The sequence below is a fragment of the Monodelphis domestica genome, chromosome X, assembly GCF_027887165.1.
Source record: "Monodelphis domestica isolate mMonDom1 chromosome X, mMonDom1.pri, whole genome shotgun sequence".
Classification (NCBI taxonomy): domain Eukaryota; kingdom Metazoa; phylum Chordata; class Mammalia; order Didelphimorphia; family Didelphidae; genus Monodelphis; species Monodelphis domestica.
In genome coordinates, this window is record NC_077235.1 from 23,651,807 (window position 1) to 23,674,042 (window position 22,236).

The 22,236-nt window shown below is 36.5% G+C and overlaps 1 long non-coding RNA gene across 1 annotated transcript in view; it reads right to left on the bottom strand.

Moving 5' to 3' along the window:
* Positions 1-7,155: 7,155 nt before the first annotated feature.
* LOC130456092 (uncharacterized) overlaps positions 7,156-22,236 on the bottom strand; it is a 37,296-nt gene continuing 22,215 nt past the window's right edge. Inside the window, exon 3 of the long non-coding RNA XR_008914403.1 lies at positions 7,156-7,856. This is a non-coding gene — a long non-coding RNA (uncharacterized LOC130456092). The remainder of the gene's footprint in view (positions 7,857-22,236) is intronic.

The window sequence follows — 22,236 nt, forward strand, 5'->3', positions numbered from 1 at the left end:
TTTTTTCTGTCTCTGACCTCCAAGGCTACATGAGAATAACCAGTGAGGATAATATAACTGTACTGCTTGCCATCACAATCAATACACTACAAGTTTCTTCAGTTGTTTACTTTCTCCTGCACTTTGGAAATGCAAAAAGAATGCTCTTATCTAGTCTACTGCTAGATAATTCTTCTCCCACTCCCCCCATCTTGGACTGGGCATTCCCACTACTTTGACCCAGTCACAGCTTGCTCCACAATGTGTACTTTGGGTCATACAGCTGTCAACATCAGTAGACAGATGCATTACCTTGACATGTCCACTTTTTCAAAGCCCCTAAATCAAATGCTTCTGTAAGTGTGTGCTCTAACCAATACGTCAGCTGCTTAGAAGAGATGGAGAGTGAGTGATGTAGCAGTCCACCCCTAGCTATGGGCAAGGGAAACAGTTAGTATGTACAGAGTGGCTTAGAAGAGAGCATGCTCAGTCTTGGGCATGGCTAGGAAAACCTCTGACCCTTGACCCCAGCTTCCCCCAGGTGAGGCGGGAAAACAGGTTTCTTTGTGCTCACCTGGCTAAGAGAAACCACACCTATACCTTGTCGTTAACCAATGATAATCATCCCCATGTATCGTGTATATTTGCATATCAAAGACATTAAAAGCAGCCACAGCAAAATCAGCCCTTCTCTTGGATCTCAGCTCTCACTGATGCCTGTCCTTTCTGGAGCTTGGCCTCTCATCTTTAATTCCTTTCCTTCTCTATCTCTCTCACCTGGGACCTGGCCTTCGGCCAGGCACTTTCCTTTCTCTATCATGTCCCCGACCTGTGTGGTACTGAATCTGGATCTTTGGATGGAATAAGCCTTCTGAGTAGTCCACTGATCGGAGTATTGCTGTGGCTCCAAAATAATTAGTAAGGCCTGGTTTCTGACTCATTTCTGCCACCTCATATCTCTAACTTGGCTCCGCCACCCCCCTCGTAGTATCCAAAATTCTATCCTTCCTCTATCTTTCTACCTTGTGGCTTCTTGTGGGTTCGGGAAGCCTCAAGTGATGCAGATGGCAATGACATTTCCTCTATAAGAAAAAGTAAAATGGCTATATAACATTGAACTCTGATGGTTGGGACAGACTCCAGTTCATTTCGTCTTTGTTCTCAGAATTCTTTACCAACATGATTTTTCCTGCTGTATATCAGCATACTTGCAAACTAATGTGGGGAGTTCCTCTTCTCCATCTCCTCCATTGCTCATCATTCATAATTATTGAATGTGAAAAAAATGATAATTTTTCATAAGCAAATCAAACCATTTAAGGTTCAAATTACACAATTCATTCTAATAGAAACAAGGAATAAATAGCAGTACAGCTAACTTTTTTTTCAGTTGAGAGAATTTTTCAGGGATTTCTCTAAGTCACAGGTAGCATGCAAATTAGACATACATTAAAATGATTTAGTAAAAAATAGTTTATCTCCTAGTTAAGCCATTTGCATATGTGTAAGACATTTTTAATATTGTTTAGCTTTGTAGAAAACACTGGGATAAATGATGAGGTGGAATCCAAACTGGCAGAAATACTTTTAGAAGGGCCTTGGTTTCTTCAACGTACTCTCTATAGTCAGAGAAACTATTCACCAAAACCAATGAATTTGAGCAGTTTTATAAAATATATGGTCAAATTCATCAATTGAATCAAAACAACCACTCTGAAGACTTCAACTGAACCACATACTTTTCCCTAAATAGTATCCAGCTGTCTTCTGTCTAGCCATCTGTCTACTTTGGCCACTAAATTTTACACAATTGGAAAAGGTGGTTGTGATGGTATTAATATGGCAGAACATGCCTTCATGGAACTCAGGTTCTAGGATGGATACTCCCTTAAGATCTAAAAGTGGGGAAGCCCAGCATTTGCTGAGGAGACAAGGAGTAATCTAGTTTCCCTTCATTCCCCTCATTGGAGAGGTTGCTCACATCAAACTAGCTTTGTCTGGAGGTTATTCTATGTGCTATTTTAAGGACTTGTCCTATTTGAAGTGCTTACTAGAAATTTTAATATATCAATTCAGTGTGCCTGCCCGTATCTCTCATTTTCACATACAAAAACTTTTGATAGTTACAAAAAGAAGTAAATCATCCTTCTCTACAGTGCTAGTGGTAACAGGCAGTATCCTGCTTCACAGACCTGGGAATGAGAGCCTACCCTTTAGGAAAGTCAGATTCAGTAGTATTTTCTTTGCTTAAAATGGAAGGGAAGAGATTGATTTGATTTCTAGTTTTTTTCATGTTCATGGACTTTGCGGCATTTTGTTAGCCTTGGCATCTGCAGAAAACTGAGATCTTCATATATGTTCAACAAAGATTTAGTGAGTCCATACTAGGAGGATAGGATAGACACTACTTCATCTTTACCTTCATGGGGCTCAGGTTACAGGATAGATATTCCAATAAGATATGAAAATGGGGAAACCCAGCATTTGCTCAGGGGACAAGCAGTAATCTAGTTTCTCTTAAACCTAAGATATGTTGTGGTAACTAGTAAGGTTGGAAAGGTAAGATGAGAGAATTAGAGTTAAAAAGGGCCTATGAAGTCATATAGTAGAGTCCTCTCACTTTAGAGATGAGCACATGGGTAGTCAGTATCCTAGGCCTAATTCAAATTGGAGTCTTCTGACCCCAGAGCCAATACATTTAACACTGTACCATGCTTTGGTGAGGCTTTGGACTGACAAAGAAGCTTGAGGTTTATTCTATAAATGATAGGGAACACTTGCAATGCTTTGAGCAGAAGAGTGACGTAACCAGATCTGTGCAAAGGGAAGTAAATCTTATAGTTGTATATATGAAAAGTGGGTCGGGGAGCCAAGAGAGTCAAGGTGAAGAGACATAATGCTATGTTGCAATAGCATCAGTGGTCCTCTCCTTCAGGAGTTCATAGTGGGGAATCCAAGAATAAGAGAAGAAGGGATGATTTACTTCTTTTTGGACCTATCAAAAGTTTTGGTTTGTGAAAATGAGAGAGATTGGGAGCATTGGGTTTTTTAAAGGAGCAAGTATTAATTATGAGATTTTGTTTACCTTGTAAGATTTTCCTAACCATTGGTTTAGGAAGAACAGCTGTGTTGACCTACACTACTAAACATATGTACTAGGTGATATATTCTTTGGCCATGGCAACCTCTGAAACAAAGAAAATACAAAATGACCCTTCTGTACTGATGGTGGAAAGAAGTGGAAAAGAGAGCAGAAGGTGCTAAGAAATACACCATTTTTGGACCATTTGTCAACTTTGTCATAACAATTAAGACTCTAAATGCGGGGTCCTTGATGAATGACCAAGTGGGCATATAACTGGGAAATCTAAATTATAAATCTTGATATTCTCCTCATAAATTGAAACAGAATATAAAGAGAAATTACAGGTAAATGGTAGGTTGACTCTCAAATTCTCTTTGAAAAGGAAAGCAAAGAATTTCATGGGATTAGTTTTACTGCACATACCAAGGCAACAAAAAGCAACATGTCATGGGACATTAATTCATCTCATTTTATAGTACTGGCAGTGTGTTTAAGCAGAAATACTACCATGAGTTAGTAGTTCGTGTAGAGTTGCTTCTTTTAGAGGATGGTGAGGAAGAGAAATTTTATGAAGAACTCGTCAAGTTCCTCTAAGCCAAGACCACTTACACTACAATACTTGGTTCCTCCCAGAACATCAATTTTTAAGGATGTACCTAGCCCAGTCATGCCTTCATTTCTCTTCCTTCTTGAATCTCTGGTTTTTCTCCATCAGGTCATGGCAGTTTTCCCTCTCTGAAAGTTCACTTAGTCCTTGAGATTCCTCCTTCTGGTTATTTAGTTCCTCTCAGAACCACTATTTTAAGAAAAGTGCCCAGGCCTGCCACTTCTTAGTCACTTATTGGGCTCCACTCCTGACTCTCTAGACTTTGTCCCCATACCTCTACTTGAGTACCCTCTTTCTCCCTCTCCTCCAACACCTCAGCTTTTCAGTTTCCTTTAATTTCATTGATTAGCATAGTTAATGAATGCCTATTGGTGGTGGTGGTGGTTATTTAATTTAATTCAAGATAGGCAGGGGAGAATGGTGAAAACATCAGTTGGAAAAATGTCTCTTGCTTAAGAAAGAAGAGAGGCCAAGACTTGTTAGATATAGTGTGCCATTCCCATTGAAATTGAATATCTCTTAATGGACAGGAAACAACCTGTTACTGCTGTAAGAGTCATATTAGAATTAGGTGATTACTTACAGACAGATCATTGACTAGTTAGAGGAAAGATCAGACTCAACATCCAATTAGAAAGAACAAAATGACTAAAGAAGGTAAGACGGCAATATTAATTGTTACGACTTTTGCCTGTCCAAATTCCAATGAATGCTTAAGCTGAAAAATAGGTAATACGAAAAGGGAAAGATAGAATAAAAAACTCTTATCAAAAAAGGTGGCCACAGGATTCTGGAAAGTGTTTTTGCCAGTAAGCACTCACAGTCACACAATTAAGTGAAGTTAGAGAATAGAAGATTGACATATTCTCCTCCCCAAAAGCTTTTAACTCTTTAAACCCGGCCTTTTTAACCTTGGGGCTATGCATTTTACACAGACACACACACACACACACATAAAATATACTTTGCTTCCTTTGTAATCTTTGGGAGTTTTATTTCATTCATTCAACACAACATTTTGAGATTAGACTGCCAAAGGTATCTATAATACCCCCCAAATAAAAATAAAAATGTTAAGAACCATGCATTTGAGCAAAATGTAGACTTAAAAGGCACCCTTCAAACAAGTGATCCCTGGTGCACATGTTAAAATCAGATAAAATTACTTATGTAATGTACTTATTCAATGGCCCTCTGATTATTAACATCAAGTACGACACTTTAAAATGTGAGGTATGCTCAGTAATAGTTTTGCCGCTGTCCTGGAGTGTGTCTTGTTCAGGGTTCAAATAGATGGGCGATTCCATATAATCCTTCATATGCCTCTGTTTGTGGATAATATTATGCTGATTTCATCAGGCCTCAGAATATTCATTTTTTGGCAAATTTAGATGCTTGAACATTCAAATGAGACCTGCCTAACAAATCAAATAGGAAAAACTAAATGAATAAAAATATTTGTTGTCCACATGGAATTGGAAAGCCACTTAGAAAACCAGTATATACAGGATATATATTATTCAGGATATATTGGGTAGATCAAGGATTGAATAGGTTCAAGTATGCTGAATAGCACAGGTAAAAGTCTGTTTATATCAAGTGGCTTTCAAGTACAAAGACCCATCTTTTCAAACCCAAAGTTTTCCCAATGATGCTATATGTAGTTGTAAATTATGGAACACTACTGTCTCCAAGGAATTAAAATGGTAAGGGACCCAAATAACGATGGAGAGATGCATGGTGAATGCAAGGAGGCTACAGAGTATTTCTAATGATGGCATATGTTATAGAAGCATTATAAAGGATATTACTGAAGACATGTATGACTGAGAATGAGATAGGCTTGTCTTGTGGCAAGGGAAGAGACTTACAATTGGATTGGATACAGTCAGAAGATGCTATCAATACCAATATATATATAGTCCAGTGGATCCATACTCTCGTCAGTTAGGCTAGCCCCTCCAGGAATGCAAATTTTGACTCATCCATGCCTGTCTAACCTCATTTATAAATAGGGGATCTTTTCAGTGTTCTGGGGACCCAATGTGCTATTTATATACATATATAGAGGTTTTATATTTAACCAGGTTTGTGATTTCATTGGTATATGAACAAGTGGTAGAGGAACATTCCCCTGAATAATAATCTTACAGCAAAGTGCTTATATGAGCTTAATTTTTATAATTCTTTGTCAATAAAATTAGTTTCCTTCATACTCCTAATTATGTATTTAATTAGGTATATATTTTATATAATTAAGATATTTTGAAAAATGGCCCAGTAAACAAAATGGTTAAGAACCCACCTTAGAGAGTTATTTAGGGTAGTGAGAAGATAAAATGACTTGCTCAGGGTTAGGGTCACACAGACAATATGTTTCAGAGGTGAAACTTGAATGAAGGTCTTTTTGATTTCAAGGCCACCTCTCTATCCATTGCACCATGGTGACTCATGTGAAAGTGTGTGTGTGTGTGTGTGTGTGTGTGTGTGTGTGTGTGTGTGAGTGAGTGAGTGAGTGAGTGAGTGAGTGAGAGAGAGAGAGAGAGAGACAGACCTTCCCAGAGACACAGAGGTAGTATCTCAGGTCACATATTTGAACCTGGGTCTTCCTGATTCCAAGCCCAGTGCTCTATCCATTGTACCACCTTGCTGTCAAGAAAGAGAGAGAGAAAGAGACAGACACAGAGAGAGAGAGAATCTAGACACATCTAGTCATTTCATCCATTTTAGCCTTTACATGGTGATTACATTACCAGTGGAACCTTCAAACAGAGGTAGTTAACACAAATCAGATAAACAGATATAGGTATATATGTGTAGGTGTTTATATTTATCTCAATTTTGCAGTGATTTAATAATAATGATGATGACAACTAACATTTCTATAGTGCTAACAGTGTGCCAGGCATTGTGCCATGCACTTATAATTATTATCTCATTTGTCTTCACAACCACCTATTTATTATACATTCAATGCATATGAGAAGCTGTCCAAGTGTTCTCATCCTTGGTAGAACTTGTCCACGGTCTCCTTTAAAGTCTCCAGAAAGAATCTACCTATTGCACCTCAGACTTTCATCTGGATCTTTTATCAGTACAGGGCTACAGATGTGTATCTCCAGCTTTCCATCTCTATGACCCTCCGATCTCTAATATGTTTTTTCTTGCTGTATAACTGTCTCCTGTTCCGTGTATGTCTTTTCCAGTCAGACATTTGTCTAGATGACTTCTTATATTCTACTTATTTCCCACAAGCCTTTGTTGATAACGTACTACATACAGACTATTTAGACCTACCTTTTGTCCATATATAAATGCGGATAGATTGATTTGAATTATAGACAAAGATACAAAGAAATATCTCATATAATCTTTGTGTAAATGTAGCTATATACATATAAGCTATATATATATATTTATATGAAAGATCTATACTATAGAGATCTCTCAACACGCACACACGCAGTTTCAGATGACAATCTAAGGTACATTGATTGAGTGGATTCTTTATGAAGGATGTATAGGAGAGCCTACAAAAGGGCTGAACAGAATGAGAACCCAGAAACAGCTTCTCATCGGTACCAGAATGAGTATAAATTCCATAGAGAGGAGATCGCAGCTAATTTGAAATGTGTGTATGTGTATGTATGTATGCATACACATATATCAAAAGTGAAATCTATATCTATGCTGTATCTATCTGTTGACTGACACAGGGTAGATATAAACATGTGTGCACATGCATGTATATATGTATGTGTGCATATATACACACATGTGCCTAGGTGTGTCCATCTTTTTTGTGTTGCTAAGTCTGCTTGAAGTTTTCACTGGTAATGTGATTGCCATGTAGATGCTAAAGTGGGTGAAATGATATGATGTGGCCAATAAGCTGCTTAGGTAGCATTACTGCCCTTTGCTTAATGGCCACCACTGCTCAGTGTCTGTAATCCGCAATTCTGTTTCTAGTCCCACTCTACCTCAGGGAAGTAAAAAATCTGTACCTTCAGACACTGATTCAGCGGCGTGGCTGGCCTTTCTGGATTCTGTAACAGCATCAAAAGGCAACGCACACAAGTCCTTGAAGTACTTTTCAAAAGTCTTCTTTCCAGCTCTGCCTGGATCAAGATGTGTGGGACTCCCTGGTCCCTGGGATGTTATAGCTGTAGGCTAGAGCCTCATGTCCTGGGAGGGGGAAAAAGAGGCATTCACAGGTGCATGTTCCCAGACAGAAAAAGCACTTGTTAACAGAAGAGATCAGACAGCTCCCATTTATCAAAATGATCCTTGACATTTCCTTTAGCTCAGCTGAACACAATATCAAAGCTCCCTCCAAATCGCCAGTGAAGGAGAGAGAAACGTTGATGTGGTGGACATCTGCCTGAATGCAAAATGCATACTAAGCATTTCAAGTATATTTTCCCTGGCCAGCCTAGATGAGGGATGCAATGTAAAGGAGCCCATTCCCACTGCAGGCTATGGGGCTAGAGTGGCATCAAGCACAAGGGGACTCTGGATTCCTGGCTGCAGCGGGAGACAGAACTAGCCTATCACTCAGAAGAAGACAACTCAGCTGCGGCAGGAAGCAAGACTAAACAGTCTGACCCAGAATCCACATAGGTGCCTTCAGGCCCAGCATTCAAGTAGCCCACACCAAACCACAAGACAAGGGCAGACATGTCCTAGACAAGGTAAAATCTGAGTTTTAGTCACTGCCCTTAGCATTAAGCAGGGCCTCACCATACCATATCATCCAGGAGTATAGGAGCACAACGAAACATAAGCCCTTAAACAGAACCTGAAGCTGCAGATGGGGATAAACAAAAGAAAACTGAACACAATGAAGAAATAATCGGGGCTGAGAAAAGCCAAAGGGGTAAAAACAGAAGAGAATACCTCTACAACAAGACCAAAGAACCTCAGAGAATAGAATGTTCTGAACACAAGAATTACAAGAGTACCTGGGAGAAATAAGACAAAAGATGGAAAACAGAATAACTAAAGAGAAAAGAATGAGAATTCATATCTTGGAAGAGATAGTAGTAAATGTTATACAAGAATTGAACTCCTTGGAAATTAAAATGAATAAAACAGAAAATAAGAACTCAATGATACAAGAAATATTAAGCCAAATAAAAATATTTTTAAAAAATAGAAGAAAAAGTAAAATATATAGTATCAAAAACAACTGACCTGAAGAATAATTGGTCAAGGAGAAATAATTTAAGCATCATTAGACTACCTTCAAGGCATCATTTTTAAAAAGCCCAGACACCATATTTCACGAAATTATAAAGATGAAAATTGCCTTCCCCAATCAACAAATGATCAAGGGACAGGAATATGCAGTTTTGACATGAAGAAATCAAAACTATCAATAAAAACTTGGAAAAATGTTCAAAATCCCTCCTGATTAGATAAATACAAATAAAAACAACTCTGAAGTACCACCTTACACCTAACAGACTGGTCAATGTGGCAGCAAAGGAAAGAGATAAATGTTAGAGGTGATGTGGCAAAATTGGGACACTAATACACTGCTGGTGGAGTTGTGAATTGGTCCAACCATTCTGGAGTGCAATTTGGAATTATGTGCAAAAGGCTTTAAAAGACTATCTGCCTTTTGATCCAGCCATAGCACTGCTGGGTTTGTGCCCCAAAGAGATCGTAAGGAAAAGGTTTGTATAAGAATATTTATAGCTGCGCTCTTTGTGGTGACAAAAAATTGGAAAATGAAGGGCTGTCCATTGATTAGGGAACGGATGAACAAATTGTGCTATCTGTTGGTGATGGAATACTATTGTGTTCAATGAAATAATGAACTGGAAGAATTCCACGTGAACTGGAATGACCTTCAGGAATTGATGTAGAGCAAAAGGAGCTGAAACAGGAGAGCGTTGTACATAAAGACTGATACACTGTGGTACAATCAAATGTAATGGACTTCTCTACTACCAGCAATGCAATGACCAAGGACAATTCTGAGGGACTTATGAGAAATAATGCTGTCCATATCCAGAGAAAGAACTGTAGAAGCAGAAATGCAGAAGAAAATCACAGGATCGATCACGTAGTTTGATGGGGAGGTGATTATGGTTTTGATGTTAAAGGATGGCTCAACTGCAAATATACATAACAAAGAAATAGATTTTTGAACAATGATACATGTATAACCCAGTGGAACTGCTTGTCAGCCCTGGTGGGGGGGTGGGCGGGGCGAGGGGGGGAAATCATGAATCATGTAACCATGGAAAATAATCTAAATTTTAAAAAGTTGAAAACTGCCCACATTTCTTAGAAGTAGAGGACAAGGTGAAAATAGGTCCCATCAGTCACCTTCTGAAAGAAACCACAAAATGTTAACTTCTGGAAAAATTATAGGAAAAATCCTGAGCTTTCAGGCCAAAAAAAGAGCCCAAAGCAGAGTTCAAGAACCAAGATCACACAAGAAGAGGCAGCTGCTATCCTAAATGAGAATAAAATCTAGGATGCAGTATTCCAAAGGAATAAAAGACTTCCAACCAAAAATAACCTGTCCAGTAAAATGGAGTATAATCCTGAAAAAAAGGGGTTTCTAATGAAATATAACATTTATAAGATTTCTTGAGGGAGAGAAAAAGAACTGAATAGACACTTTGAAATGGAAGCTCAAGAATGTGGAGAAGTATACATATGATCCATTGGAGAGGACTATATGATGGTTAGTTGTCTATATGCTAATAAGAGGAAAAGAAATAGCTGTTATTGCAGAATCCCAAGTGTCTTTAAGTGTCATAGAGAAGACAGAATAATATTGGCAGAGGAACTGGGAGTATGTTAGTCCTGTATTAATGACCTTAAGAGAAGAAGGAATAGAAGGGAAGAATAAAGTTTGGAACTCACTATCTCAAATCATAAAAGTATATGAGACAAAGCAGGGAAATAGAGGAAATCAGTTGGGAGGAGGGAATGGACATTTTGTGAACATCACTTTTATCTGAATCAGATGAAGAAGCATTGAACCTATTCATACATCCTGACATACACATACTGAGTATGGTGTTCTAATTCTTTAAACTCAACAGGAAGATAAGTAGAGTGACAGTGAGCAGGGAGAAAGAGATTTAAGATAGAGGGAAGGATAGATGAGGGAGAAGTCATGAGCCAAAGAAACTCATATGGGAGGGGGGACTATGAAGGAAGATTAAAAGGAAAGCATAAAGCCTACAGTCAGGTGTAGGTGTGGGTAAGGGGAAGAGTAGAGTAGCAATGGAATAGAAACAGATCTCATTATTTATAGATCACAAAAGTTAGGCAAATTACTCTTTCACCACCTAAGTCTTTGTAATAGCAGAGGGCAGAGAAAAAGATCCAAAAAGTCAAATATATAGGGGAACCCACAATGAAGAATTATAACCATGCATGCAAATGAGATGAAATAGACAAGATAAAAAGAAAAGCAGGGAAACTACATTATGCTTAAAGGTAACATAATAAATGAATATTAACGATTCATATATTCATCAGGCATCATAGCCTTTTAGGTATTAAAAGAAAAATTATATTGCAGCAGGAAAATGTAATAAAGCTATAAAAACTCATGCTACATACATCCTATAAGATACAGTAAAAACTATAATAGTGGAGAAATTCAATGTACCCCCCCTTGAAGAATAGAAAAAAACTCTCAAAAATTAAACAAAAATAGTTAAGGAAAGAAGTAGAACTTTAAAGAAATTAAATATATTAAACCTCTGATAATTATTGAATGGGAATAAAAAAGGAATTCTTATTTTGCTCACTCAGAAAAGCACCTTTTGAAAATCTGACCTTGTATTGAGGCCCCCAAATCTCTCAAACTAGTGTATAAAACCAAGAATACTAGGGGTCTTTTATAAATACAGCATAATAAAAATGACATTGAATAACATGCCCTTGAATAAAACATTAAAGTTAACTGGCCTTTAAATAACTTAATCTTAATGAATTGCTGTTTTAAAGAACAAATCATTCTAATAATAGAAAATTTTACCAAAGCAAATGACAAAATGACAATGAGATAGCATATCAAACTCACAACTCTTTATAATATAGTTTGAGGTCTGTAAGTACCATTCCCCTTTTACCTCTGCTTTCATCTTTTCTCGTAACATTCCCTAAATCTTTTATTTTTCCAAATGAATTTTGTTTCTTTAAAGTATGCATTTGACAATTTAATCACTCTAGCTTTAAAAGTATAAAATAACTATGGTACTATCATAATTTTTAAAATATTGGCACAGACAGACCACAAGCACTGAATATTCCTCCTGCTACTTAACATTTTTCTTTCTTTAAGGAGCATTTTATAGTTGAATCTATATAAGTATTTGTGTGCTTTGGTATATCAATCCTCAGATATTTTGTGAATCATATAGTTATTTGGAATGGAATTTCCCTTTGTTTCTTGGATCTCACTATAATTTGGTCTTTTTTAGTTTGAGTGTTTTATATTTTATTGTTTTATTTCTTTTGTGTTTTCACTTTTGTTAAAATATAACTATGCATAGAGCTGTCTAATAACGTTTTAAAATTCTTTATTAATTCGGATTTTATCTTATTAATTTGCATTTGTTGATTTGACTATTTACTCTTTTTAATCATGTCAGCTTAAAATTTATTAATTTTATTAGTTTTTAAAAGAGTAGCTTTTACCTTTATCATTTTTAGATATTTTTATTTCTAATTTTCTGTTTTTTCCTTTGCTTTTAATATAACATTTTGAAATATGTTTTAGCATTATTTGTTGGCTTTCTTATTTTTAAATGCATATTCAGTTCATTAATCCACTTCTTTTCTAGGTTGTTAAGGTATGCTTGTAGATATATTTTTCCCCTTGAGGAATGCTTTAGCTGCATCCTGAAATTTTTGCTATGTTGTTTCATTATTATCCTTCTTTCATGTAATTATTATTTCTATGGTGTATTCTTTGGATTCTTCATTATTTAAGTCTTCATTTGGATATGTGCCTTTTGTTCTTCTTGCTTAAACTGATTGCTATTTTTATTTCATTACAGTCTAAAAAGTATGTGTTTACTCTTTCTGCCTTTTATAAATGTAGTTACAATACATTTATGTCCTACATGATCATTTTTTTCAGTAAAAATTGCAAATGATGTGAGAAATACATATGTTTTTGGTGGCCTCATTTCAGAAAGCACTGAAAGTAATTCAGCTCCAGTTTTTCCAGCAATTTGTTCAATTCTGTCTTTTCTCTTTTGTTTTTACAGCTGTTAGATTTGGCCAAGATAAAGACATTAAAATCTTTTACCATTAGTGTATTATTGCCTATATATTCTAGTAATTCAAGTATTTTTATTTATTAATTTAAATGATGTGACTAGAATATATAAGTTTAATGTTATGTTGATTTATTTTCAATGGTTCTTTTCAGTATACCTTTATAAAATCTGAATATTAAAGATAATGTCATAAACATTTTAGAAGAAAAGCAGATCATACCATTTGTAACGTCAAGTAAGAGAGGTATTCTTCACTATAGTAAAGATAGAGACAATTTCAAAAGATAAAATAGATCACTTTATTAAACTGAAAAACTAAAGCATAAATAATATTAAGGCGACTAGGTTAAGAAGAAAACTAGTCTAATAAAAAAAATCTTTGTGTCAGATTTCTCAGATGAGACTTCAGAATCCAGGACATATAGACAGTTTAACAAAAATACATGAGACTAAAAGCCATGCCCTTCCAAACAGGTAACTGGTCAAAGGACATGAGCAAGCAGATCTCCAGAAGAAAAACTGAGAACTTTTATAATCATATGAAAGGACATTCCAGATAACTAATAATAAGATAAATGTAAGTCAAAACAACCCAGAGGTTTTATCTTATGACCTACAAACTAGCAAAGATGATGAAAAATGGGAATAGTCAATATTGAAGGGGTTATGGGAAGACAGGCACACCAGTGCATTGTTGGTAGACCTCTGAATCAAAAGCCAATTTTGAAATCAGTTTAGAAATGTATAAAGTAATGAAAATATCCATATCATTTAGCCCAGTGATTCTGTTACTAAACATTCCTCAAAGAAATCATGGATAGGAGAACATTGTACACAATAACAGCAATGTTGGATGATGATTATTTGTGAAAACTTGGCTACTCTCAGCAATGCACTGATCTTGAACAATTCTGAAAGACTTTTCACAGGAAATGCTATCCACCTCCAGAGACAGAACTGTTCAAGCTATCATTCACATCAGTGTATTTATGCTTTAATTTGGGGGTTTTGGTTACATAGGATTTTGCACTTACAACAATGACCAATGTGGAAGTATGTTTTACATGACAATAAAAAATGCAAAAAAGAAGCCATGTATATGAAGAAAGTCCCCCATATACACCAAAATATCTATAGAAGTACTTTTTATGATAGCAAAGAATTGTAGATGTCCATTGATTTTGATTGAGTAAACACATTGTGGTGCATAAATATAATGGAATATTACAATATTTTAAGAAACAGTGAACTGAAAATCATATCCTTGGACTATGTGCTAAATCAGGGGAAGCCATCTAGGCCTTGCTATTAGGTCCTTTTGGTCCTGCTAACTATTATGTTCTGTATGCCTCAGATAAGTTCTAGACATTCACAGTAAGACCAGCAGAACAGTAACTATTGCTGATAATATTAAATTTGAGATGTTAGTATGTGAATTAACTAACCCGTGTGAATGAACTAATACAAGTTAGTCTTTCACCTCCAAAATTCTCAAAAAATGAAATCCCAAACTTCTCCCCCCTGAGCACTCTTCTATCTCCTAAGGGTTCATTGCTGTTTGAGTGCTACCAACTCTGATGCCACTTATATAAGCAACTTTCTCCCTCCCCATTCTTTTACCCTCAGACTGCCTGCCTTATTCCACTATACTATCCCCATCCCCATGCTGTCTATACCCCCAACTTTTTTAATCTTTTTTTTTATTATCATATAAAACATATTTCTACATTATTCATTTTTGTAAGGGAATGATCATATCTCATACTTTGGTCTACATTCTGACTCCAACAGTTCTTTTTCTGGAAGTAGATAGCATCCTTTGTTATAAATTCCTTAGAGTTGTCCTGGATCATCATATTTATGGTAGCAGCTAAGTCTATCACCAGTGATCATTCCACTCTATAGCTTTTACTATGTACACTGTTTTCCTGGTTTTGCTTATTTTGCCCTGCATTAGTTCATGTAGATCTTTCTAGCTTTTTTCTGAAATAATTTTGTTCTTACATTTTTTACAGCACAAAAGTATTCCATTACCACATATCACAATTTGCTCAGTCATTCCCCAATTAATGGAAATCTCCCCAATTTCTAATTCTTTGCTTCCATAGAAAGGGCTGATATATATATATATATATATATATATATATACATACATACACACACACACACATATATATATGTATATATATATATAGTACAAGTCAGTCCTTTCCCTGTTTTTTTTAAAACTCTATGGAAATAGACATAGTAGTGGTATTAAGGGATCAAAGGGTATGCATTGTTTGATAGCCCTTTGAGCATAATTCCATATTGCCCTCCAGAATGGCTGGATTAAATCACAACTCCCCCAGCAATGCATTAATATCCTTGCTTTGCCACATCCCCTCCAGAATTTATCACTTTCCTTTGTTGTCATGTTGGACAATCTGCTAGGTGTGAGGTGGTACTTCAGAGTTGTTTTCTCTAATCCAGAGACATTTACAATATTTTTCATATGATTATTGATAGCTTTGATTTCTTCATCTGAAAAGTGCTTGTTCATATCCTTTGAACATTTGTCAGTTAGGGAATGACTTGTATTCTTATACATTTGACATGGTTCTCTATACATCTGAGAAATTAGACCTTTATCAGAGAAATTTATTATAAAAATTTTCCCCAGTTTGTTATTTCCCTTTTCATTTTGGTTACATTGGTTTTGTTTATACAAAAACTTTTTAATTTAATATAGTCAAAATTATTCTCTTTACATCTGATAATATCTCTCTCTCTTATTTGGTCATGGAAATCTTTCCTTTTCCATAGATATGAGAGGTAAATAATTCTACATTCCCCTAATTTACTTATAATATCCTTTATGTCCACTCATATACTGAGTCATATTTTGGATAGTAGTGACCTAAAGTCTTATTTTTCACTAAGGAGAGTGTTAGGTGTTCCTTTCTATGTGGATGTATTGGGTCTTCTATTGGACAGTGGTAGCCTGAGGTCTTAGTTTGCCAATGGCATGCCGCAGTTCTTAGGTTGCACAGTCGAGGCCCTAAAGTCTTCATTTGCTCCGTGGGGTGCTTCAGCACTTAGATTGCACAGTAGGTGGTCTTGAACTTTAGTTGCACAGTTGGTGGTCTCAACATTTCTTGGTAGAGTGGGGGTCCATATTTATTTAGATCAGAAGCCCAAGATCTTAGTTTGCTCAGTAGGATGCCTCAGGATTTAGATTACACAGTAGGGGTCTTGGATTTATTTTCACAGCTAGTGGTCTCAACTAATGTTTGGCACAATAGGGGGTCTCAGGTCTTTCCATAATGGGGGGATCTCAACAGTTGCTTGGCGGAGTGGGGGGCTCATTTTAGGCTGGTTGTGGGGTATCTTGAGTCTTCCATTGTACAGTGGTGGCCTCAGACCTTAGTTTGAACAGTTGGGGGTCTAAGGTCTTAGTTTGCTCACTGGGGTGCTGCAGAACTTAAATTGCATAGTAGGGGTCTGGGACATCATTTGTACAACAGGTGGTCTCAACTGATGTTTTGTACAGTGGTGGGGTCTCATGGCTTTGTAGGGTGGGGAGATCTTAGGAGTTGCTTTATAGAGTTGGGAACATCATTTCTTAGACTCCTTATTGGGTATCTTAGTTCTTCTATTATACAGAGGTGGACTCAGGTCTTAGTTTGCACAGTTGGGGGCCTAGGGTCTTAGTTTGTTCACTGAGGCATCTAAGAACTTAGATTGCCCAGTGTAAGGGTCTTGGACCTTATTTGCATAAGTAGTCTTAACTGATGTTTTGCATGGGGGGGGCTCTCAAGTCTTTGCACAGTAGGTGTTCTCAGTGGTTGCTTTTCCTGGGGAGGGGCATTAGGTCTTAGTCTGAAAAATGTGGGGACCCAAGGGATTTGTTTTGAGTTTGGTCTTTCTCCTGTGTTAGTTTGGGAAGTTGGGATCCTCAGGCCTTTGATTGCACAGTGGGAGTCCTCCAATATTACTTTCAACAGTGGCGTGGTCTGAGGTCTTCATTAAAATAGTAGGGGTTGTCTCCTGCTGGTTTATACAGTTGGTAGTCTGAAGGCTTTAGTTTGCATGTGGGGTATCTTGGGTCAAATTTTGAACAGTGTTTGCCTCAGGTCTTATTATTCCCTAAAGAGGGCCTCAGGTCATTGGTTATATGTGGGAAATCTTGGATCTTCTATTGGACAGTGATGGCCTAAGATCTAAGTTTGTTCACTGGGGTGCCTCAACACTTAGACCGTAGAGTAGGGGTCTTGGATCTTATTTGCACAATGGGTGGTCTCAACTGATGTTTTGCACAGTGGAGGGAGTCTCAAGACTTCATTTACACAGTAGCGGTCTCAGGTCTTTGTACACTTGGTGTTCTCAATGGTTGCTTTGCCCACTGAGGGATCTTAGGTCTTTGTTTGAACAGTGTGGATATCCAGCTCTTTCTGAAATCATCATGTTCATTTTTTCTTACAGTATAACAGTATTCCATCACCATGTTATACCACAACTTTTTCAGCCATTCTCCAATTCATGGACATCCATTCAATTTTCAATTCTTTGCCACCACAAAAGGACAATTGCATCAAAGGGTGCACATTGTTTTCTAGCCCTCTGGGCATAATTCCAAATTGCCTTCCAGTGTGTTTGGATCAGTTCACAATTCCACCAGCAATGCATTAATATCTCAATTTTGCCACATCCCTCCACCATGTACTCCACAATTCTGCACCAGGTGTCTTAACTTTCTTGTGATGGTTGTCCCAGCACCCTTTGTTCCTTATTAGAATGTGATTGAAGCATTACTCCCCAGTGCTATTGTGGTCTTTCCTGATAAGCATCCAAAGATATGCATATCTGACCCATTTAACAGGTTTTTTTAAATTAATTAGCAATACTGTGCATACTCTTGGTCTCAGCTATACTAAGACCATATCCCAAAGAACTGTAAACTAAGGGGATACACATCTATTGGGGAATGACTAAACAAATTATAGCATGGAATTAATGAAGTATTGTAAGAAATGAGAAAATAGTTTTAAAAATTAAAAGAACAGAAAGAAGGCTAGAAAGAAGCTCACACAAGAAGGACACCTTTGAAAGGTTTTGGTTCAATTTATTATATACTTGAAAAGCATGTTAGACATAAAGGAGATGTGTGCTTTCTTGTATAATCCTCTTATTCTGTTCCATTCCAATAAATGCCCATTTTTCTTAAGTTCCAAAGCAAAATAACTTTAAATCACACACAGATGGTGGGAAAGAAGAGAAGTATTGTGTTATCAGATAAGGTGGGGCAGAGAGAGACAGACAGACAGACTGACCACTGTGGAAAGACTTCTCAGAAGCAATGGCCATTGATGCTTAAATACAGAATTTATAGAGATTCAACACAATACTTCTCCTCTTTCCCACCATCGGCGTGTGACATAATGCTTTTGCATGTTATATTTCTTTATCTTGTTCTGTCCTCTTCGGCCCTCCTTAAGTTTTCCCAATGCTTCCAAGCCCATGGGAACATTCCTTAAGTTTGCAATTTCTCAGTGGCATCCAAACTTAAGACCTGTCCAAGGTTTTTCAGGCGGAAACATTTAGGACACGTAGTTAAGATTATAACTTGTAAGTTTTAAGATTTCTCTCATGGAAATTAGGACACCCAAAATCTTTCCCATAGGAACCAAAAGAAGGTGGGCATCTCTTAGCCACATTAGAAAAGAGTATATTAAAGGCCCATATTTACACATTAGTATATATGAAGCTGCTTGGAGAGAGGGATTTCTCTACTCTTCATAAGGAGGGATTGATATCTCCCTACTGAAGGGCACCTAACTTTCTCGAATTTCCTGTAGGAAGTTGCCAGTCTATGATTACTAATACTAATCAATGTATGCTGGGGAATAATGCACAATTTCATCCTATACAGTGACCCAGTTCTTTACTCACCTCTTGAGCTCATCTATCCCAATGTAAAAGTATAAAGACAGAGAGCTGTATACTTGAAGATTTAAGAAACAAACCAACATTGTCAACTTGGTGTTATTTTGTATGTTCTTCTAGCAAGATGGCGGGCCAGTTGGAGCAATCCTGCTCTCCCATCTTCACCTCAAAAGATCACCAATAAATACAATAAAGAATAAGAATGATAAAAAATGGGAAAGGAAAGAATTACTTAAAGAGAAAATGTCAAAGAAAAACCAGTAGAAATACTGAAAAAAAGTGATAAGCCTAAAGAAGCTTAATACAATGAATAAAGACTATAAGATAAGAGAATTCAACAAGTGAATTATAACCACAATTACTAGAGGTAGACAGGATAATCATAATGGTCTCCAATATAGGTTAGAATCTTATTAAAATAATGAAAGGAAGAGATAAGGAGGAAAACCGGAACTCTTGGAAAGACAATGGAGAGAAGAGATGTTTTAGAATAGGTTGTAGAAAACAAAATAGTGGATACTGAAAATGGAGAATGACTGAGACTTTGCATTCAAATGTGTCTCTGGAACAAGTCTGAAAATCAAATTGAAAGTCAACAAAGGGACTAAACAGTTGTTAATGCTACTAAATCCATCCTAAAAGCAGCTGACCTTGAAAACAAAAGCTTGTGCAGTAGATCAAGCTTCCTGTCATAGAATCCAACTCCCTCATTTTACAAATGAAGAAACTAAGGCCCAGTGAATTAAAAATGAGTTATCCAAATTCTCTATGGATGTAAGCAGCAAATGTAAACCCCTCTGCATCCTTAGTTAGTTAGCATAATAGAATGTAGAGAACACTGATTTTGGAGTCAGAAAATATAGGTTTAAACTGTACCTCTCCAGGCCTTGGCTTATTCATTTGCAAACTCATATTCTATGACTACCTATTTTCTGATGACAAGTATGAAATACACATATATGTATATTTTCTTATATAGGAGTATATAATATATTTATATATTTCTCAATAATAGAACCATTTTACACATATTTTATGTGTTCATATAAATATATACATTTCCATATGTACATATGTAGGTATAGTTCTATTATTCAGAAGTGGGAAACAAAAGATAAAAAAATTAAAATTAGTTTTCTACCCAGATTAGAGCTATTGTTCTTAACAAAATACATTAGATCTATTCTAAATAAAATAAAAATTATTCAGATACAGCTCTATTATCTATTATCCAAAGCTCTTTGGAGGACCATTAAAAGGTGAAAAAATGGCTTCAAAGATAAACTGTAGGGTGAAACAAAGCTAAGAATTATTGATATTTGGTTGCTAAAAAGTCAATTTTACCATAATAAATAAATGTTAATATGAACATGTAATTTGACATATTGAATTCCTTCATCTTTGAGGCCATTTTTTCACCTTATAGTCATCCTCCTAGGAGCCTCAGATAATAGAAGTTTTTCTCAATAATTTTAATTTCATTTAGAATAAACCTAGTATATTTTGTTAAGAACAATAATTCTTTTTTTATTTAGAACATTTTTTCCATGGCTACAGGATTCATGATCTTTCCCTCCCCTCTTCCCTCCTGGAGCTGATAAGCAATTTCAAGGGGTTATACATTTATCATTATCCAAAACCTATTTCCATATTATTCATATTTCTAGTAGAGTGAGCTTTTAATATCAAAACCCTAATCATATCCCCATTGAAACATGTGATGGATCATGTTTTTCTTCTGTATTTCTGTTCCCACAGTTCTTTCTCTGGATGTGGAGAGCATTGTTTCTCATAAGTTCCTCTGGATTGTCCTGGATCATTGTGTGGCTACTAGTAGAGAAGTCCATTACATTTAATTGTACCACAGTGTGTCAGTCTTTGTGTACAATGCTTTCCTGGTTCTTCGTTCACACTCTGCATCAATTCCTGAAGGTTGTTCCAGTTCACATAGAAATCCTCCAGATCATCACTCCTTTCAGCACAATAGTATTCCATCATCATCAGATATTTTGTTCAACCATTCCCCAATCAAGGCACATCTCCTTGTTTCTCAATTTTTTGCCACCACAAAGAGTGCAGTTATAAATATTTTTGTACAAGTCTTTTCCCCTATTATCTCTTTGGGATACAAACCCAGCAGTGGTATGGCTAGATCAAAGGGCAGGCATTCATTTAAAGCCGTTTGCACATAATTCCAAATTGCCCTCCAGAAAGGTTGGATCAATTCACAACTCCATCAGCAATGTATTAGTGTCCAATTTTTGCCACATCCCCTCCAACATTGATCACTTTCCTTTGCTGCCATATTGGCCAATCAGCTAGGTGTCAGGTGGTACCTCAGAGTTGTTTTTATTTGCATTTTGCTAATCAGTAGGAATTTAGAATGCTTTTTCATGTGCTTATTGACAATTTTGATTTCTTCATGTGAGAGCAATAGTTCTAATCTGGGTATAAAATCTTTTGCTTCAAAATAGTTTTCAAATAATTTAAACATCACTGTATATGTGTTTTCCTTTTATCTTAGCCTAATGGAGTTCCTGCCTCTTGGGCTAAATGGCCTTATTCTTCCCCTGCTGTTTCTCCTTCTTCTTCTTCTCTGCCTCACTTTACATCTTAATGGGATACATCTGTTAGTGGACAGATTGCACAAGATGAGCATAAGGCACTGTTTTCTAGGGTCAGCTAAATTGCCCCTCTAGGTCCATTTGAGCTGAAGAAATGAATCTTCCAAACTCTTCAACTTCTGCCAAAGACAGATAGCTTGGAATATTAGGCTACAATATTTGATAAATGAAGATAAGGGAGAAAATGAAAATATACTGTTTCCAAATAATGGTACTTAATACAAATTTGTTGAATAGAATGAGGAGGGCATGTTTTCTTAACTCAGAATTAAAAAGCATTGAGTTAAAAAGAACTTTCTATTTTGTAAGGTTCTCTTCATGCACATTGCTTTATGACTAGAAATAGGGCCCATTGTTCCCCCCACCCCCGCTTCCTGAAATATGACTCTCTCATGCCATATGTATATGGTATATATACTAGTAGATAATGTAACTATACACATGTATTTATTCTGGAGATAATCTTGTCCTAGGTCTCTCAAACACATCTCTTTCATAGATTGCATACCTCATGTGATCCTTCAAAAGTTACTTCTCCTCTGTGGTCCTGAATTATTTCATCTTTAAATAAGGAAGTTGGAATAGATGATCTCCAAAGCCACTCCCTAAACTCTAACCCTCTAATCCTAAATATCTTTATTATGGACAGTTATATTATGCCAGTGTTGGTGAACTATTGGCACATGTGCAGAGCTGGGACTCTTGGAGCTTCTCCTTTTCCCCTCTTCCCAGCACCCAAGGACATTTTTGCATGCC